Genomic DNA, 17,889 nt, shown 5'->3' with positions numbered 1-17,889 from the left:
TCAAAACTAATGCCTTAGAGTGACTTACTCCCTGCACATCCTGTCGTGCATGCAAGGGAATGTGTGTATGCAAATAAGTTCTCCTTTGGCAAGCTGGTAGCCACAGCTCAATGACATTTGTGTTTTATAATATAGACTGTTCTTAATATTTAAACATCATCGCTACATATCGCATACAGCAGAGGGTAGTTATTGGTGTTTATTTTTAGGCTCAGGTACGGGTAGTTACTTTTCAACAGTGTTAGCTAAACCATTTCTGATTGGGTTTTGGGGGAGACCTGCAGTTCCTTGAAGACCCTGTTAAAGCCCACCTTGTGGTTTATTTGGTGGGCGAAGGAAGTTCGATACTTGAGCTTTTCTTTTTTCTTTCTTTTCTTTTTCTTGTTTATTTTTTTCTGGAATGAAGCATATGCCTGGGGAAACCACCAGAGAGGAGGATGAGAAAATCCTGCACATGAACTCATGGGAAGGGATTGCACCATAACAGCTAATGCTGTGGTATTTAAATCTCCTCTGACCGCCCTCTGTGCATGTATCAGTCAGTATTTTAACAGCTCCACAGACAAGTGGGCTTAAATGATCCCTTCTGCATAAAGCAGAGGTAGAAGTTTCTTTTCAACCTGCCTGCCTGCCTTTCTCCTCCTGTAGATATGGTCAGTGGTGTAGGTTTTCCGTGCACTTACTCCAACCCTGATCACTCATGTAATTAGATCAGGCTGCCATGGCAACAGGCAGTGTTCCTCGTCCATTCAGGTGGGTTTGTTTTGTGCCTGGACTATTCCAAGTGTTTTATGTACGGTATTTGTGCTGCCCAAGCCAGATGAGAGACTTCACTATTTCAATTGCGTCTTTCAGTCATTTGGGCCGAGACGCTGAGTGAGGCTTCTCCATACTCATAAAGAAGACCAACAAGCTGTTCTTACTGGGTGTACTATGTAAATGCCTCTCCCCAGACAGTGGAAGGAGACCGACAATCCTGCTGGTGTTTATTGTGAACAGATCAACAAGTATTTGGTGCTTGTTAGAAACCTTTCAGAGCTGACTAAGGCAACATTTCTTTTGCCGTCTGGTGCCATTGGCCTTGCAGGCAGGCACTTAACCCTTTCAAGTGTGAAAGTGCTCATCCTTTACAATCCAAGTTTGTCAGTCATCATGACTGGTTTTCTATAGCGTCTGTTCAGTTGGAGTAATTTATTTGGGAAGGCTGTCCCCTTTGTCACATTTTAAAACTCTACAGCCATCATAATAGAAAAAAAAGGGGATACTGATAGTAGGCAGCCACTAGGAATGCATTTATTCTTCATTTGGATCTGTGGCCATGATCTTTACATCTGTGGCAGTAAGTTAAAAGGTTTTTGTCTCAGGAAAGAGATGATACAGGCCTGTAGCTGGTAGACTGATAATATGTAGTGCTTTTGCACAATAAACAACTTCTGTTCTATTTTGGGATATAATTTAATGAACATTTAATAATTTAGAGAGCAGCAGTGTACTCTTTGCATTAGGACACCACCATACTAAGCCTGTTATGTGAAGATCAGTGTTACAAAAATACAAGTAGCTTTGGTTGAAGCTTTGTGTTGCTTAGGCAATCCAAATAAAGGGAAGTATTTTAGTAACCCTGATATTTGAAAGTAAAAATAATTGAGAATAATCATGCCTTGATTTAGTTGTGACCCTGCCGGTGTACAGTTTTATAGCCCCATAGCTAAATTGGTAAATCCTTCTTTTCCCCTGGGGCTAGGATTGAAAGTGCTGTATACTTACTTGGAGGTGGGAACTGGGGTTATGAGTTTCTGTTAGTGAGTGTATGTGGTTGATAACTGGATTGTGTCCTGCTCAGATCAAGCGCTGCAATGGTGAAAACGAGCTATTGTTACTTTGAGGAGGTAAGCAGATGAGAAGCAAGGATATAAAATAAGGCACAGAAGTGGAAGTATTACACAAAACCTTGGAGGTCCTGGATGATGTTTTACAACTTACAGCAAATTGTTTTTACTTGCACTAAAATGTGAACATGTATTTTTGAGTGCACAAATTCATGCTAAAATAAGGATGAAAAATGTACTTGATTTGGAACTATGAAAGTTAATATTTTCCTCTTTGGATTTCGTTTTAAGAGGGTTTGGTAAACAGGGTGATTCTTTTTCAGAAATATAAATCAGCTTCAGGACTTCTGAATTGTCTTTTATTCTTAGAGAAAGGTTCAAGAAAAACTCTGAGCTATCAGATTATATGTCAAATGCCTGTAGATGGCCCTGCGTTTCAACATACCTTACTCAGTTGTCTGGGAGTCCTGGGAAAGGTCAGCCTTAAGAGATTATTAAAATGTTAGTCAACACAATCTGAGACTCCTGTTTTTATTGTCACTACAGAGTTTAAGGACTCACATTCCTTTTGTATAATGTGCCTTTATTTATTTTATTTTTTTCCACTCTGAAATGTCAAGTGGATTGTACTTTGGCACTTACCTTCAATGGTAGTTTCTGATGACTAACACTTTGTGACACCAGCTCCTTTTGTTTCCTCTTAGAAGTTAGTCAAGAAACATATTTTACTAAAACCCTGAAATGAGGTAAATATAATTCTTTAAACTACGGTTGTCTGAAAATAATACATAGTTTAGGCTCTGAAGAGCTTAAATACTTGCATATGTAAAGTGACAGTGCAGTAAGAATATCATTTTTACGGGAAGGTAGATAATTTTATTTCTGTTGCTTTATGTTTTCAGAATAACTTGATTATTTGAATGATTGGCTTCTGTGAGAGATTTAGATATGTGCAGTTTAATTGCTTCAAAGAACAGATTTAGTTCCTGTTAGACTTGTAAAGTTAGCAGAAAGAGGCCCTCCTTATTTTTTTTAAAGCATTGAAAATATTTATAAATCATTGAAATCCCAATAGAGAGAATAATTTCTGTTTTAGGGCACTGCATACAGGACTGCCCTGTTTTTTAAAGAATGAAGTTGGAAAGCAGTTGAAATCATGCTGTTCAAATTTTAGATTCATTAAATTCAGTTTAATAAAATACTGATTCAGAAATACTTTGAGATGATATAATGATAAGCATACTCAGTGCTAGTTTTAGAGACTATCCTTAAATGTGAGCTGAAAGAGTTGTAATTAGATCACGGTTTTAAAAATACACATAAATACTTAAAATTACAGTTGAAGTAAAAAATTTTGGGTAAATAACCTTTACTTGTGGGAACAGTTCTTTAAAATCTTTTTTTTATTTCATAATTTACATATTTTTTCTTTATCAGTGTATATACTTTATAATCCTTATAAATCTGAACTTTTCAGGCTCATGTACAATAAATATTTGTACTACATATTATCACAAATGTGCTAAAACATATTTAGAGCTGTTACAAAAAAGCAACAAGCATATTTTCTTTGACATATTTGATGTTAGCAGAAATGTATCATTGATTTTTCTATAGTTTTAATGCATGCCATTTGTGGAATAATGAAAATGCAATGATAATTGCTATAATGTAAGCAAAAATTGTATCATACCTGAAAATTACTTTTCAGAAACTTCATTATATGTAATCAGAATTTGAGACTTAAGGGAGCAGGGGCTCTCCTGATGAGGGTGTTTTGATTCAGGCTAAGAGGAACTCTTCCCTCCCTATACATACATTTAGGAGTTCTTTAACATGACATGTTTCAAGGGAGTCATTTAGCAGAAGGTTTTTTTAAAAACAATTTATTGATTGATTTTAGAGAGGGAGAAGGAAATAGAGGGGGAGAGAGAGAAAATGAAATAGAGAGAGAGAGAGGGAGGGAGGGAGAGAGAGAAACATCGATTTGTTGTCCACTTATGTATGCATTCATTGGTTGCTGCTTGTATGAGCCCTGACCTGCAGTCCAGACTGAAACCTTGGCAGACGCTCTAATCAACTGGGCTACCCAGCCAGGACCTAGCAGAAGCTTTTAATGATAATTTTTACTGATGCTGACCTATAAGCACTTCTGCTTCTAGCATTCAAAGAAAGTGTATTTTTTCTGTCCCTGTGTATGACACATTTTCTTTTTTTGCACTTTTATCTTTGACCTCCTCTCTTCAAAGTATTTATATTATCTCCTGTGTTTACATTATTTACATATTATCTCTTCTTCATTGACTAGCACATCAATATTATTTAGGCTATCTTTCTTAGTAGTCTTCCACTATTAATGGTATTGCGTTATGTTGCTCTGCTGTGATTTTTAAAAATTAAATATTCCATTTTGGTGTATATATTGTATAAAACAGTCTACAGGTTGTTTTTGGGGGGCATATTGTTTGTATTATTTTGTAGTGAATCCATTTTTCCTTGCTTTTATTCTTTGCTACTTACCTCTGATGGAATACAGCAAGTTATGTTAACTCTCTTAATTACTGTAACTGGTGTAGCAACACAAATACTTCTAAAATAAGTAGGCATACCAGTGAGAGTAAATTAATATTTTACAGCATTTGCATCATGTTTGACTGTTCTCTGCACTTCAGCAGAATAGGAGACTGTAATTTGGACTCCATAAAACCTTATCTGCCAGGTGATATGTAAATAGGATTGTGTGCACACATCGATATACAGGCAAACATTCTCTCAACTATTAGCTCATAAAGAAAGTGCTGCCTGCAAGTGCACAGTACCTGCACCTTGTTCAAAAGTAATTATCCAGGTTCTCTGCTTCATTTGATGTTACTAGATGAAATTAAGACTCCTCCCCTTAAAACAAGTATGTGTAAGAGTAATTAGAATTTTGTGAGCGTCTATTTAACTTGGTCACTATTTAAATTTGTAACTCAACAAGCTTTTTCATAAAGGGATAGTGTCTTCAAAGACGTTATAGTCTAGAACAGTTTAAGAACAGTTTATCTTCTTTTTCTGTACTCACGGATAACACATGGTTAAAGCAAAGGACTAGAAAACTAACATCTTTTGATTATCAGTCCCAGGCATTCAATAACAGATACTTAAATAGGTACTTGGTGAATGGGTTAGTTAGAAGTAAGAATACTTTGGCTGCTATTCATTACTTTGAAAAGTGTTGGAAAGTGATTGAAATTATTTTCCTTTCCAGCTGGATTGTGCTCTTAAAAATAGTGAGTGTGTATGGATGAAAATAATCATGACTACCGAGATGTGTTGCCATGTACCCAAGGATAATTGGCTCACTTACCTGTTTACAGATTGTTCACATTGGAGATCATATTCATAGCTCCAGAATAGTTTCTTTCTGACACCCAATATAATCCTGGGCCTTCTCCTTCCTACTGTTACCTGGCATGGGTTTAGGAAGCCCAAACTAAATTTAAAATCAGCCTAAACAAATATGCAGATCAGCTCTAGTAATCAAAGACTGGAAATCAGGTCAGTGATGACTAATTTGGGGATATTTTATAATAACTGTGCTACTGATTTTATTTAATGTGGACAACTGGGAATTACCAGTATTTAAAAATATTTTAATAGATGGGGCTGAAAACTATGTTAGCAGATCAAGTCCTCAACTTCTTCCATTTCTATGCATAGGTCTTTACCTCACAAAAACTACAAGCACCAAGCTCCCTGATGGAAAGGTATATGGAAGATTCATTCATTCTCTCTTTCATTCATCCATTCACACATTCACTCATTCATCATACAGTGGATAATTTTTACTTAACCATGTGCAAGCCATTCTGGTACAATGTAAATGAAATAGACATACATTTAATAAATAATTAAAGCGTAGTGGAAAGTCTAGTGACTATGTGCATACTTAATTTTTTTTTACATTTGATGCTTTTTTTCTATCTCATTAGACTGGTATGCTAATAACTGTGCCTTTTCATGATTGTCCCTCAAGTTGCATGTTGATAGTAATATATGCCAGATTAAAATTAGGCTTTGGCTCAATTACTATTCAATCCATGCTCATTTTCACCTGATATTCTTGTGATTACCAGCATGTGTTGACCAGATGACTGGTTAAAATCATCATAGAAAAAAATGACAGTAGCTGGCTCAAATGGGGAGACCAAGCTCTTAATTTGATTGAGGGGATGACCTTTGTGTGTGTTGGCCTCCCTTTGAGCCCTGTTGAGTAAAACCAGACCTGCATTTTGAGCTGGCTGGTATCTGTATAATTCTCATGAAACAAAATGCAAAATTTGATGTTCTTAAGAGTGAAGAGTTCAGTGCATAGACATTTTAATCAGAATTATTTTTTAAAGCAGTTTGTTCTGTTTTTCATTTTGATTTCCTCTCCTGCACTCCCTGGACCACTGTAGGAGCATCGTGCAGCAAGTCACCAGGGTGGTCCATTCAAACTGCAGACTTGTTCGTCATCCTTGTACAGCAGTCTCCTCTCTGGCCACCACAGGGAAGTGCATCACACATCAGGTGAGCGTTTTGCGATGCTCTGTAGCTCCTATCTGAGGATAAAGTGTGACCTGAAAAAATCGCTGACTAGCCATGCTTTAGCACTTTGTGGACTGCTTAATATAATTGTCTTTGCAAACTGTGCTGTGTCCAAAATTGAGAAATTGCCAAGAGAGTTTTTGTAAAACTTGGGTTAAAGTATCTCTCTTTTCAGTTTCACTTAATTTGGTTAATGATGAAGTCAACATTTGACTTTGTGATGATCGATTATTGTGTGTTGGGCTTGAGTCTGATCATTTTAATTGTCACCTTTACTTAATGCATTGAGAATGTTTTGCTACCAAACAGTTATCTTAAGGTGCAGTTTTCATGTTTTAGGCTTTTTGTTTTAGAGTGACACATGCGTACAGAGACAAGAGGCCTGTCTGTTCAGTGGCATCCAGTATTTGTTGAATCTTGAATTTCTCTGTGTCTGTTTGGATTTTACAACTTCCTGATTTCCTCACATACAGTAAATTTTTCTGGCCTGGAAAGTCATACAGGCACAGGGTGTATGCAGGGTTGATGACTCATGGTTCTCTGTTGAGGAGAGGACAAGAGGATACTGGCTGAATGAAGTCAGGAGAGATGGAAATTAGACACAAGTTAGGGCAATAAGGGTTTGGGAACACTGGTATAGGCAACCAAAGGCAGTTGTGAAATAGATTCCTTCTTTCTATTTCCCTTGGGAGTAATCCTGCTGGAAGCTGTGGAAATAGACTAGTTCAGAGGTTTCCCAAGCCTGCCTGGGCAACAGAATCACCTGGGAGCTTAAAAAAAAAAAGAGTTTGGGACTCAACCCTAGACCTGTTGTATCGAAATGCACCTTAATGGTCTCTCGGAATCACACCAAGTGACGGCTCCACAGGTTGAGGAACTGCTGGCTTGGGTGATCTCGTGGCAGCTCTTTCTGATCCACGTTCTACTGCCTGCTTTGGTGAGATGCAAAGTCTACTTTTTACCAAACGTCACATATAAGGATAGGAATTTTCAACTAATTTGTTAGGAGGTGGATAGTTGCTTCACCAAAATGTTCATCTTGGAAGTGATTCACCAGTTTTCTTTGCATAAAGAGCTCCCTCTCTTTACTTAAGATCCAGCTTTTACATTATATATAAATTCCGTGGTATCTGAGATACGAGCATGGGGCTCTGGGACCAGCCTGTCTGGATTTACATCTAGTGCTGCCACTGTGACTTTGGGCATCCAGTACCCTTTCAACGCTGCGGTGTCTTTGTGTTGAAAATGGAGATACCATTAGAACTTTTTCCTAGGGCTGCTGTTGTGAGGATGGAATGAAATAATACACATTTACTGGGCAGGATATTGCCTCATGTATGGTTTGTGATTCATGAACATAAGCTATCATTGTGATTAAGTAACTTATGTCTTGACAAGGTAATTTTAATATTCTTGTATTGTGATGGTTGCTCCCGGACCATACATGACCAGGAACAATTCAGTACACCTGTACCTTGGTCTTTTACTGGTTTTTCTGAATTTTGTACTGGTCCAACTCTGTTAGAGTCACAGAATATGTATGTACTGCTTTTATGTTGTTGTAAGGTGAACTGATGAGTTGCATGCAAAGAATAAGTTATCTGTGGTCTGTGTAAAAACAAACAAAAACCCGAATGACAAGTACCGTGACCCAGAAAGGACAGTCAGAGAAGTCTCTACCGGGGGGGCAGGGGCAGGGAAGAAGAGGAAGAAAGTTGTCACAAATATTATATTCTTGTGGAATTTGGAAGTGGGTACTTTACATTTTATTGTCTGGGGGGTAGGGAGATGTCCTGTGAGGGGGAGTAGGAAAACCCGAGAGTTATATGCAAAGATAAGCCTCTTAAGTCTGTGCCAGCTGAATGGAAGCAGTGAGATGCCTTACTGCTACTTTACCTCCTATGGGTGTTACCCAGTTTGACAATTATATGTGAGGCAGAAAATTCTCATGTTTAAGTTTTGGGGGGAAGTAGTTTAATTGCATATGTGGTTAATACATATGCAATTTTTAAAAAGCCTGTAATGTTTAAAAGAGAACTTTATTATGAAAATACAGGCACCAGAAAGTCATATCTCTGGGACAATATGTGCAAGCTTATTGAGATGAGACCAAGATTTTTATAGTATATTAAGAAGTTGTAGTGGCTTATGAATACTCACATTGTATTACTGACAGAGTAGTGCAGAGTCACCTTGAATTTTAAGCAGCTGACATTTTCTGTGATTGCATTTAAAGAAAGCTTATAAGCGTTATTTAAACATTTTGCATAAATAAGGCCTTGTTAGAGTCCTCACAATCGATGACTAAACATGGGCAGGGAAATCGTGTCATTCATGTTGTACTCTATTGTGTTCATTAAGGTTTTTTTTGAAAAGAAATTAAAACCTAGGTTACAATTATTCCTGGTTCTAGTTATTTTGTAAATAAGATATGGTTATAGCAGAGTTATGACCTAACTTGTTCACAGGCACTGTCTATATAAAGAAATGATTCATTCATTTATGCACTGTGTATTTTTTCAACTACTCCACGGTGCTGTGGGAATGAAAGTGAGTAAGAGCCACCCAAAAGAGGCTATGATGTATGTGTTCTTTATGGTCAGGCCATGGAAAGAAGTGCTCAGAAAGAACTAAGGCAAAGCAGAATGGGGTGGGTTGTACTTACTGGGGTACATTCTGGCACAGAAAGAATTCAGAATGATGCTGAGTAGGATGAGGAGGAAAGACTGAGGAGGAGGGATCATTTGAGTTCAAGTCTGAAGGCTAGTTAGCATTTCTGTGGGGAGGGATGAATAGAGCAGGAGGAGGAAGACCACTGAGGTGGCTTGGGCATGACAAGGAAGTGCATGGTATGTAACCGACAAGGCCATTTTTGGCTGAAGCACAGGTGCTGGTGGACATCTGAGTTGCTGGAGTCCAGCAGGCAGTAGAGGGTGTGGGAATAAAATTGCTGAGAGGTCAGGTCTGGAGATAAATTTGGAGGAGCCATTGGCATAAAGTGAGCTTTGAAATTGGGCTTTGGGTTTTTGTGGCTGGCAGAAAGTTTGACAGGCAGGAGGGGATGACTGTATTTCAGGGAGACCATCAACTGGCATAGAGCTTGTAGAGAGAAGGTAAGTGGCAGCAGATAGGAGCTAAAATATTGGTGTGGTATGCCTCCTCTTTAAGACTTGGGGATGAGGCATGGGTGGGGGTAATGGGGGGTCCTCCCTAGGAGCTCAGACACCTTGAAAACTCAGCGCAATGAAATCTTGTTGAAACCTTTGTTCCTTTAAGACCTTTAAAAGAAGTAGGAACTTGAGCTAATTTTAGCTAAACCTGGTATGTGTGTGTGTATGAAAATGGATTCTGCTTTTGAAATTCAGCACATGCAGTGTATCTTTTCATTTAAACAAATGATCCTTCTATTTTCCTCTAAACAGTTTTATTAAGAAGATTTTCAGTGAGGCCCTGTATATAGTAACAACAGTTCCAGCATTTTCTTTGATCTTTCCCACCGTTGATTTATTCATCTCATGTGATATGTGTCAATCACATTGTGCCATCTACTTGACTCAGGAGCAGTTGTTCATTTTTGTGGCAATTCATTTACTGTACTTGGATAAATTGCATTAATATGGATGCATTTTATGACTCTAGAGGCTTTTCTGGAGGTTTTATACAGACTCTTTCAACTGTGACACACACACGTAAACACACATTCACTAGGCACGGCTTTCTGAACAACTTGCTTTCCCAGTTATACTTCATAGAAAAAAAGAAATATAGAATTAGCCAGCCTTGACTTGGGGGTGGAGGAAGGATCCTAAAACTACCTGGCTTAAAATGAAGGCTGGAAATTTTCTGGTTACATTGCTGGTAGTGGGCAATGTTTTAATACAGTTAGAGAAAACTCGAGGATTATTTAAGATTTTTTTTTGAACTGAGTTGTTAACGATGGGCTGTCTGTATTCCCCCAAATGACTCAGAATGAAGCCGTAACTTACCTACCTTTCAAAAAAGACAAGAAAGCTAGGACAGGAGTGAGAAGGATGGACAAAACAACTCCAGGGCAGATCACTGTGTCTGAAAATATTTAATAAGCATCAAATGTGTGAGAGGCTTTATGCCAGCTAGGCCCTGAAGGAAATTTAGAGATGATCAATAGGTGGTCACTTACTGTGTATTAACTCATTTAATCCTCACTGTGGTCCTCTGAGGTAGGCACTGTTAGTACCTTTGTTTCACAGATGAGGACACAGTGGCACAGAGAGGATAAGTGACCTGCCCAGGGTTGACCAGCTCTTAAGAGGCAAAGTCATGCTTGGGACCCAGCCTGTACTCTTCAGCACCACAGTGCATTGTCTCTTGAGGTGCAAGCCTGGTCCATAAGGAGCTTACAGTTGAGTCCAGAAGGCAGGGTGCATCCAGGAGTAATATTTAAAGAACTGTAATAGAAGTGCAGCGTAACTCTCAGAGGTCCGGATCGGGGACAGGCTCATGGGCAATGAGTCTTCCTTTTCGGTGCTTATTCAGAGTCACATACAGGCTGTGTGGTATTATCTTTTACTCTTTCTCATATTCCTATGCATTTTAAATAATTATTAATTGCAGAAAATGATGACAGTGGCAATATGCTTATCTGTGTTTGGGCTCCCAGTGTTGTTTGGCATCAGGAGTCCCGGTGAGATGATGAACTTTTGACTCTTCAGAGAACTTCACTGGGTCATTGCTCAGTTTGCAAGATTTGTCAGATAGGAGCTCTTTATCTCTCCATTTTGATAAGTGGTGGCGTGGCACTATGTGCAAGCTCTAAGAACAAAACTTGGCGTGAAAGGAGGTCACGCTTTCATCAAGGTGGCCATCAGGCAGCTCAGATCTTCTGTCCCCCCTGGTCCCCACCCTCCCAGTCTCTCATTTTCTCTCCTTCACTGGACCAGTGGATGAATCTTAACTGACTCATGTCAGAAGGATAGAGAAGAAAGATCACTTTGCTCTCAGCCAGCTTGGGGAAGGCCAGTTTGTCTCTCTTAGGTTGAATGAAATTTACCAAGGATTTACAAAAATATACCTTGAAAGCAACATCTTCGGCTTTATAGACACAGAACAGAAGAATCCTTGGGATTTTCTCCCCCTGCCCTAGCCTGGCAGCCGCAGCCTCCATCCCAGCTGTAATCATGTGTGATGCGTTTTTATTTACAGATTAGGAGGCTCTGACTGTGGCATATGACTAGCGGGGAAGCTCCTCCCTACAACAGTTGTATGTCATCTGCTTCAGAGAACTAATTGCTTGGCAATTCCCCTTTGGTAATTCCCTCTTTATTTTCTGACGAGTTACTTAACAGTGATGGGCTTGTTGAGCAGAGCGTCGGGTTTAATGTGTGCTCCAGAAACTCCTGTAGGCCTGCGGGTGGGGGCACGGAATATGGTTTTCGAATTCTGTTTAGCTTTACTGAAGGAACACTGAAACCATTATATGACCTGTTAATATTTCACTCAATACTAGGTTAAACACTGAGCCGTTTTCCAAAAGAAATCAAAACCAGGCTTCTTTTTTTAAATGTGCCCCTGTGCATTTGAAAATTGTTAAAGAGGAATTTAGTATTTATAGAATGTTGAATGCTCATTTAAACATGCACTTCAGAATGGAGGAGCTTTCCAGCGTACTGCGGAGTGAGTGCTGTGCTGGAAAGCGGCTGCGCTGGGGGCATGGAGGCCGAGTTTCTGTTCCCGCTCTGCTGCAGGTGACCAGTGCCACCCACTCTGCCTTGCTGGGCCTCAGTTTCCCGGCCTACAAAAGAAAAGGTAGTTGAAAGAAATGGTCTCCCAGGCCCCTTCTATCTTAACACCGTGCAGTTCCATGAATAGATTTTATTGTAATGCTTCCTCTTGGCTCCCCCAAGACCTTTGCTCTGTCAAACATCATTTGCTGTTGTTTGACTTTGTTAGGTTTTATATTTAATTAGAATTTACATTTTAGCTATTATTGTGTCATTATTTATAGAGTAAGTCTTAAGTGGTGTCTCAAATCATTTATCACCCCATCTATATTAGTTTCATACTTTAATCCTTCCCTTGCTTCTTTTTACCGTTCTTGCTACCATGCTCTAAACAACAGCCATTCCTGGAGTGGATGCATTATAACTAGAAAGAACTGTTCAGCCAATTGTGGAGTAATTTTTGGCAAGGAGGGTGCAAAAGCTCTGCCCTTCTTTGCAGTAGGAGTAGTATCAAGATCAAAGGCAATGTCCAGCTTTTAACTGGCAAGTAGAAATCCTTTTGATGTCGTTTGGTTTTACCTGCGGGTGTAGATTTGATTCTCGAGGTAATTCCTTTTTTCTTCTGTATCAACTTTTGCAATTAGTGTTGTTGCATTATCTTGTCTTATTGCTTAATTTATAAACAGTGTATACGGATGTCTCTTGATTCATTGCAATTTGAATGGTTTCTTTAGGCATCTAGTATAAATAGAAGAGGTGATATTTAGGAGTGTTTCATTGTGTTTGTTTTCCTAGGCAGAGGAAAAGGGAAGAGGCAGTATTTATGGTGGTTAAGCTGAGGGCTCCGAAGCCTGGGAGATTGAGATTTGGATTCTGGCCCTGGTTCCTGAATCGTGTGACTGAGGCTACATTTCTTAAATCTATGATCCTCAATTTCCTCATCTGTAAAACGTGTATGCTGATATCTGTCCAACTGGATTGCTGGAAGGATCGAATGAACATTCACTATGTATACATTGCAAAGTATACATAGGACCTCAATGTGTGATTTTAAAAAAAGGAAGAAAGAAAGGAGGGAGAAGACATAGCATTTAAGAGCTGGAAAAAATATAAGAACAAAGGAAAAGAGCTATGTTTTGGGGTTATCCCAGGTATGAGGAGCCCCTGAGAGCCTCTCACGGACTGTGTTTGAGTCCCAAATGGACCTTTGAAACTAGGGTAGGCCTAGACACCCTCCACTGATCTGGCCGTGACCGTCTCTGCAGGTTGGTGTGCTCCGCAGAAGAGGTCGTTCACTTCTACATAACTGATAGAAATATTACATTTTAAACATCTGTTGCCTGTACATTGCAGCAATAAAAGAAAGGCAATAAAAGCAAAAGTTCCCTTTGATTCCACCATTCCAGTCCATAAATCATGTTCACTTTTACGTCTTGTCTTCTGGTTCTTGACAATTTAATATGTGTATTTTTTCTGTTTTCCTTTTTTCATTTAGCATAAACATTCTCATTTGCAACCTGGACTTTATAATTATCATTTACAAGAATTATATAATACTCTATAAAGCTGTTTTATGTCAATTTCAGTGTTGTGTTATTTGTGGACATTTGAATTGTTCGTAATTGTTCACTGTTACAAGGCCTCAGTGACTGTCTTCCCCCACCTCAGGGTTGATGCAGGATACGGTGGCAACAGAAGGCCGTTACTACCAAAGAAGGGGCAGGAAGGCGCTCTCCCTGAGTTACTTTCTAGAAGGCTGGGACCAATTTACATTGTTACTAATGACATATGAGTGCGCCTTATTCAGCCTGATTAACTGTGGGACTTAGTGTTTTTGGCTAATTGAATAGGTTTCTTGGTTTTAAAATTTGTGTTCCTTTGATCCCTCTCAGAACATTCCCATGTAGGTTTATTTACTACTTTTCTGTATACAATTAGCAAATGAGAGTCTTGATAATTTCTCATGTATGTATATGAGCTCTTTATATGGTCTAGATATTTCTTTTAAGTCATATTTGCTGTGGCTACTTCCCCAGTCTGGTTTTCTTTTATTTTGATGATCTCTTTTTTCTTCTGTTATTGTAGTCAGGAGCATCCTGGAAGGAGGACATGAGACTAGGACCGCTCCCAGTCTGCACTTGAGCGGCGGGCAGCTCAGCTTTGCTGAGAATAGTTCTCATTCCCATCTGCCCACTGCTTCCCTTGGGAACCGTTCCCGTTGAAACCCTGGTGCTCTGTGTTGCCAGGGGCCCCCTTTCCTCTTCCCTTCCTACCTGCTGTTTACTTTTTGCCTTTAACCTTTACCCACTCTGGGCTCGTTTTCTGGCTCTCCGGTCCTTTCTCTGCCTTAGGGGTTCTCTGCCTTCTGTTGCTGACCCATGTTTTTCTCAGGAAGCCCTGCCACAGGAATGTGCTGGAAGCCTGGAACCTCCTTCACTTGGGCCTGGAGAGGTCAGTCGGGAGTTTCATGCCCGGTGAAGTGGGATCATTGTCCAAGGGTCCTGGGTTGGGGTCTCCACACCTTACACTCAGTTGACTTCAGGCCAGCCTGTGGAGGAAGAGGCACCTTGGGTTTGACTTTCCCCTGTGTTGCACTAGTGAGGACGCTGCTACTGGGCTTCCTTCCTGCTGCAGCTGTTCCCTGAGAGAGCTCTTCGGGTGGGAGGTTGGGAGTTGTTTCCTAGGGACGAGCTTTGGAGAAGCCTGGTCTCAAGGTCTGAAGTTGGGCTAGTGGCTCAGCGGGGCTGGGTGGTTTGGGATGTGCTGTTCCTCCCAGGTGACCTTTGTGGATGTTCGTCCAACTCTTGTTCTGGTCCAACTCATTTTCCTTTAGGAAGCCAAAGTGAACGTTTCTTACTGTCAGATAGCTGTTGGCATCTCTGCTTTTCTTTACCCTCCCCTGATTCTTCGTGGCCCTCAGGATAAAGCCCAGAATTCATAACTGTGCTCAGTAGGATTGGGGGGACCTTGCTTTTCTCATCTGTTCTCCTCGTTCTCTTCCCTGCAGTCTCAAAGCATTCCCTCCCCAGAAGCACCTTGCCCTCTCTCTTGCTCCGGCATTTTGTGTAGTCATGCCGTTCTCCTTTTTTTGACATCAACACCCCCCTGCCCTCTCTGGCTAACTTTCCCTCATTCTTAAAATCCTACCCTAGAGTCTTTTCTTTGTGAGGCCCTGGGACTCCATCCCTTCCTGCCTGTCTGAGATCCCAGAGCACTGGATCCTTTGCCTTTTGTAACACTTTGTAACCCCCCTTTTTCTAGCTCAGTGACAAAAGAACCTCCTGCCAACCCCCAATTTTTTTCATTCTTATCATTTGATATCTAGTAGGCCTGTGATGAATATAATTAATTATCTCCCTTACAGTGTGAATTTTTATGATACAAACTGGATGTGATTCCATCTATAAACACAGACCACGACTTTTGTAATTGTGTCTGGAACCAGCATATGCCCCTGGGGACCACAGTAGTGAAAAAGTTGTGGCACCTGTTTGTTTGAGTAGCTTTGTGTATCACAATAATGAGTAATAAAGGTGACAAATATGTGTCAGATGGCTGTGCTAAGGAGAAAGAAAGGATAAAGAAAGGTCCAATGAGGAATTTTCCAGAACAAAAGACACATAGAATAGAACACTGGGTATGTTTAGTGATAATTTAAAGTTTATAATAATACTATGCATACAACCACACAAAACTCTATTATTATTATTGAAATTCAATGCAGGAAAAAGGTCACTTGGTATTTGAATGTGTAAGACTTTTCTTTGTATTGAAAAACTCCTATTGAGTTTCGGTTACCTGAGGATTCTTAGAAATCCAACAACTATTACGTTGGGTGAATGAATGAGTTTGAGGTTCATCTCCCTCACATCTGTCCTCTGGCCTGGATCATTCCCTCTTAAGCACCCTTGTGCCCCATGGCCCCACTTAGGTGAAAGTTCCCCCTTAGATTAGTATGCCTAGGAGATCATTATATGTGGAAGAGAGTAACAGAGTTCTGGAGTCCCAAGCAAGGCTGGTCAAGTTGAGGCAAAGCATTGCGTGGACAGAAAACCATTCAGAGGGGACGCGGGAAGCCCGAAGCCAGTCTGTGTGTCACCCCACCCATGAGGGATGACGCTGATGGGTGGGGAGGGCAATCTGACCTTGGCATCTGCCCTGTTGTGTAAGCTGGCCATTTGGCCACTCACCTCCTCTCTCGAGGAGGAGTTTGTCTAGAAGTTGCCTTGTTGCTGTAGGTGAGGATACCGTTTCCAGGTAGAGGGTGTTCGTTAACGTGAGGGGCTACATGCCTCCTGATAGAGGTTTGGCAGGTGTGGAAAAGGGAGCCTGACGTTGGGGACCGAGGCCTGGGCCCTTTGTCGGCAGCAATGCCCTGGAGGGAGTGCCCCCAAACCCTTTTTGTCTTGCTCTGTTCTAGCAAGTTCCAGGTGGGGACAGAAAGGACTCAGGATGAATTTTGTTTTGATTGCTCTTCCGCTTTCCAAGGCTCCGTCTCCAGTTCACTTCTGGAGCTGCCTTGGTATGTCACATCTGCAACTGTTCATAAGAGTACCAGTTTTTTTCCTTTGATAAGTGGTCATTGGCCCATAAAGCAAGTTTACTAATTTTATTCATAAGAGAAAAGATGATCAGGTTACTTCTTTTATAACCTCCTTCTATAAAACCTTGCCTTCTGTCAAGTTTGCAGGAAATATGGTGATAACATCTAAGCCCAAATTTGGGGGTTTTATTTTGACTCTCCTACTCTGTTGAAGCCTTTGTAACCCTTTGTACCCTTCTCTACTCTTCAGAAGGAACAGGTTGTCTTTTTTCCTCCATCTCAGTTTTATCTAATGAACAGTACCATCTTAACAATCTGTGTAAACACATGCAAGAGGTGGGTAGACTACTTTTATTTTTTCCCCTCCCAGCAAGCCTAAGATCCATTACAGGCACCCTAGAGATTAGAGTGGGCCAGTGTGTGTAAGAAGCAACACTAAAATGAAGAAAAATATTTTTGCATGTGACCTTGAGACATGAGTCTTACTGGTAGTATATGAGCCTCTTCAAACAAAACTCTGCAAATCACAGTTCATGTCATCCTTAAGTCATGGAGAGAGGGTTGTTAATCTATGGAAATGAGCAAACACTAGCTGTTTGCTATTCTGCTGTGCAGAGAACATTTGATGACTTGACGAATCTCAAGAGTTTCTATCTCTAAATGGTGTAGTCTTTACTGTTTGCCCTGAAGTCTCAGGAAATGATTTCTTTAAAAAAATGTTTTTAACTTTCCCACTTTAAATATTCAAGGTCTTCAAAGGCTTCACTAGGATGAAAGTACCATGTTTTTTTGTTTCTTTGTGGGACTAGTCAAAACTACCCGTTTCTCTTGAGGGTGTTTTGCAGTCTGAGCCTCTGATTTACTAAATACAGGCTTAAAAACCACAGTCATGCCCTGACTGGCATGGCTCAGTTGGTTGAATGTCATCCTGCAAAAGCTAAAGGTCACTGGTTCGATTCTTAGTCAGGGCACATGCCTGGGTTGTGGGCCCGATCCCTGGTTGAGGGCGTGTGTGAGAGGCAGTCAGTCAGTGTTCTCTCACACCTCGATGACTCTCTCCCTCTCCTTCTTTCTCCCTTCCCCATCTCTAAAAATAAATAAATAAAAGAAAAGAAAATAACAATCAGTTATGAGACCATGTGCAGTGGCTACCTCAGCCTATTGATAGCACGTCGCAGAACTCAGAGTGCCTTGGGTAAACGGTTCCGCTGCATAGCCATGCCTCCTTGTGCAGAGAGTACCCTTT

The 17,889-nt window shown here is 40.4% G+C and overlaps 1 protein-coding gene across 9 annotated transcripts in view; it reads left to right on the top strand.

Moving 5' to 3' along the window:
- The window catches only part of ATXN1 (ataxin 1), a 383,702-nt gene that overhangs the window by 2,100 nt on the left and 363,713 nt on the right, over positions 1–17,889 (top strand). For 6 of the 9 annotated variants that reach the window (XM_045847137.1, XM_045847135.1, XM_045847132.1 and 3 more), the window contains exon 2: positions 6,272–6,383. The exons of 1 other annotated variant lie outside the window; for it this stretch is intronic. The gene's annotated coding sequence lies outside the window, so the exon portion shown is untranslated. Of the gene's footprint in view, positions 1–5,531; positions 5,579–6,271; positions 6,384–17,889 lie in introns of those variants that run through there. 2 more of the 9 variants (XM_045847138.1, XM_045847139.1) reach the window with 1 other exon arrangement.

Source organism: Phyllostomus hastatus, unplaced genomic scaffold (genome assembly GCF_019186645.2).
Source record: "Phyllostomus hastatus isolate PE091 unplaced genomic scaffold, TTU_PhHast_1.1 phas_contig_524, whole genome shotgun sequence".
In the NCBI taxonomy this organism is placed as follows: Eukaryota; Metazoa; Chordata; class Mammalia; order Chiroptera; family Phyllostomidae; genus Phyllostomus; species Phyllostomus hastatus.
The sequence above is the reverse complement of the archived record's forward strand: the minus strand, read 5'-3'. Positions and strand labels throughout refer to the sequence as shown.